We start from the raw sequence: 3,790 nt of genomic DNA, 5'->3' as shown, positions 1-3,790 counted from the left end.
CATTTTGTTCAGGTTTGTTTTTTTTCTCCACAATTTAATGTGTGTGGTTGTTTGTTTGTTTATTTATTTATTTATTTATTTATTTATTTATTTATTTTTGGTTAATCACTTAACCTCCTGAAAACGTAATGATTTGCTTTATTCAAAATTTAGGATAGAGGAATTACATGAGGTGATTAAATCTTTTCCAAAGGGCAAAGTGCCAGGCCATGACGGGTACATCAAAGATTTTAGTTCATTTGGGAGGGGGGAGAGTAAAATTCTAAACACTAACTTCTCCTGTGGCACATTCACTATATATTTTATTGTATGCTAGAACCTTGAACTGCTCTGGAGAAACTGAAAAAAAGTTTGTATTCAAGAGTGTGTCAATTAAAACTGGTTTGGTGGAAAATGTTAGATATACCTGCAGTTTAAAGAAAATAGGTTATATTTTAAGTTAATAGCTTCTGTATTTAAAAAGGTCTTTATGAATATGTGACTAAAATGTTTGTTTTGACTACAGCTAAAAACAGATTACTTAAGTGGTAAACATCCTTCAAGAATAAGACCCGTAGCATTTACAGATCTAAAACTAATGGTTTGTGCAAGACATGACTTCACTGGCCTAATTTAATGTTCTGCTTTCGTATGTGATTTAATCTAAATGCGATGGTTTCGTCACAGCTGCACAAACTGATCCATGCTTTTAGACAACATTGTTTTAGTGCATGTTATACTAAACATGGCCAAAATGGTTTAATAGATCAATTAAAAAAAAATATTTAGCGAAAAAAGGCAATTTACATAGCAGTTTAAAAGTGACCAAAAACAAAGTACACAGAAAGAGTACTTGGAACTGCAAATGCAAGTCAAAAAGGAAGTTAGAAAGGCCAAGAGAGAGAGAGAGAGAGAGAGAGAGATAGAGATATGGCTAAAACCAATTCCAAAATGTTTTTCTAATATTATAACAAGAAGAGAACATTCAAAGAGGAGGTTAAATGTCTAAGAGACACAAATGGCAATGACGAAGAAAAAAAAATAGCAAATATATTAAATGATTACTTTTACGGACAACATGCCCCACATGTCGACCTGTTCCTATTTTAAATAACTTTAGCATAACACAGGCAGAAGTGTTCAAGGGACTAAGAGCTCTTAAAATAAACAAATCCCCTGGGCCGGATGAGATCCTCCCAATAGTACTCAAAGAAATGAAAGACGTTATTTACAAACCACTAACCAAGATCATGCAGCAGTCTCTTGATACGGGTTGTACCGACAGACTGGAGAATTGCAAATGTAATACCGATCCACAAAAAGGGAGACAAAACCAAACCAGGTAACTACAGACCAATAAGCCTGACTTCTATTATATGTAAACTTGTGGACACTATAAGAAGATCCAAAATGGAAAATTACCTATATGGTAACAATATCCTGAGAGACAGTTGACATGGTTTTAGGAAAGGGAGATTGTGTCTAACCTGCTTGTTTTTTTTGAGGATGCAACATCGACAATGGATAATTGCAAAGCATATGATATGGTTTATTTAGATTTCCAGAAAGCTTTTGACAAAGTCCCACATAAAAGATTAATGCTCAAACTGAACACAGTTGGGATTCAAGGAAATGCATGCATATGGATTAGGGAGTGGTTAACATATAGAAAACAGAAAGTACTGATGAGAGGAGAAATCTCAAAATGGAGCGAGGTAACCAGTGGTGTACCACAGGGATCAGTCTTAGGTCCTCTGCTATGCCTAATCTACGTTAATGATTTAGATGAGTGATACTCAGTCCTCACTTGTTCAGGAGCCATATGAGCAGTAAGTGCCAGCTAAAGAACCACAACATGCATAATAAGTATGACAAGAACATTCAAGTTTAAATAAAATATTTTTAAACTAAATATTAGTGAAATGCACAGTCCAACTGGGTAAAATATTTTAATTAACCCTCTTCTTTGTGATGTTTCTCCTAATTAACTGCAAGTACATGCACATTACTGCTTTATGTTATTAAACACACATATGCGTTATAAAAAATATGAAAGCTCTCATGCTTACCTGTATGGCTGTCAGTTAGATACATGGCCCTCCTTGGAAGCAAGCGCTGAGAAGTCGGGTTCTATGGTGGTCACTGCAATTCAAAGGCATTCTTTTGAGTGACTTTTTGTGAGTCGATTCCGCCGATTATTTTTAATCTGAGCGAGTGCCGAGACAGATGCTTCACATCTGTAAATTGATGGAAACATCGAAATAAACTGCCTTGCTAATTTTGTGAAATGCGGAAGATGGCTCACTAATTTTCACAAGTAGTCTCCGTTGTTTTGCCGAAATCCTCATTGCAATTCATCAGAGCTTTTCAACTCTACAAACTCCATCAGTTTGTAGAATCAGGCATTCCTGAGAGAATGTCCTCCACTTCATCTACTTCCAGGAGGAATGTAATGTTTACCAGAAGCAACAATTTCTCACACTTCTTACAATTTTGAAATCTTCCAGCATAGTTTTCAGACAATTCGTTCAGCACTTCACAGAATACTTCTTGATTTACAACAGTATCAGGATTTTTCTCAATGATGCTTTGAACATGAGAAAAAAGCTTGTATTTACCGCTCCTAACATAGCTGTGCAGTACTTGAAGTTTGCAAGAAAAAATTGTGACAGCAGAGTGTAACTCGTTCACAGTTTTATTCTTACCTTGCAACTTCAGGTTTATCTCATTTAAGTACTATGTAATGTCACACAGAAACACAAGACACAGCAACCAGTCGGTGTCATCCGTAAATTGAAAGCGGGAAGTTTCACCACATCCAATAATGAAGAGCTTGAATGGTTCGAACAAATCCAAAACCTGGGCGAGCATGCGTCCGCGAGAAAGTCACCTTACTTCATTGTGCAGAACTAAATCACTGCACTGCGTATCAAATTCTTCAAACAGATTAAGTTGAACTGCTGATGGTTCATAGTTTTGGCCCTGATAAAATTAACCAACTCAACAACGTCTTTCATTGCATCGCAAAGAAAAGTGAACTTTGCAAACAATGTTTGTTGGTGTATAATGCAGTGGTAAGACAGAATTTCATGCATTGATTTTTTCAGACCAGCTCTTCTTTAAGCAAAGAAATAGCACAGATTCTCTTACCTAGCATAGCTGGCGCTCCGTCTGTTTTGATGGCTGTAATTTTCTTTGGTGCCACTTTTTCAGGACATCCATAGCAGTGAGTTTGATGTCCTCTCCTTTTGTACCATTTTGCAACGGTACCATATCCAACATGTCTTCTGTCACATTGAGTTCCCGGGAAGTTGCTCTGACAAATATCAGTAACTGAGGGATACCGTTAATATCCAAGCTTTCATCCATTGCAATGCTAACCCCAGACAATTTATCTTACAACGCATTTTCAATGTTCTCTGAAATATCAGTAGCCCTCCTAGCTATGGTAGAATCAGAAAGTTGAATTTTTCTCACTTCCTTTTCTAGATCCTTTTTATCCACGAACAGTGTTGAACATGCAATTATGCAATCTGTAATCATCTCGCCGTCTATATATGGTTTCTTTCATTTTATAATTTTGTATGTAATTTTGTAAGATGCAAGTGTAACTTGTTGGCTTACGTTACAAACCTTGCTAAACATGCATTGTTGATTCACCCTTTGTTTGAGTTTTTTAAGCTTCTGTTCTCTCAGGGCTCTACCAGATGGGAAATAGCTGTCAATCGTAGGGTGAGCAGTAAAGTCTCTCTAAGTTCGATTTTTTGAATTGAGCCAGTGTGGCATCACATAATAAAACAAGCACATTTAC

This window comes from Acipenser ruthenus, chromosome 4, assembly GCF_902713425.1.
Source record: "Acipenser ruthenus chromosome 4, fAciRut3.2 maternal haplotype, whole genome shotgun sequence".
In the NCBI taxonomy this organism is placed as follows: Eukaryota; Metazoa; Chordata; class Actinopteri; order Acipenseriformes; family Acipenseridae; genus Acipenser; species Acipenser ruthenus.
The sequence above is the reverse complement of the archived record's forward strand: the minus strand, read 5'-3'. Positions refer to the sequence as shown.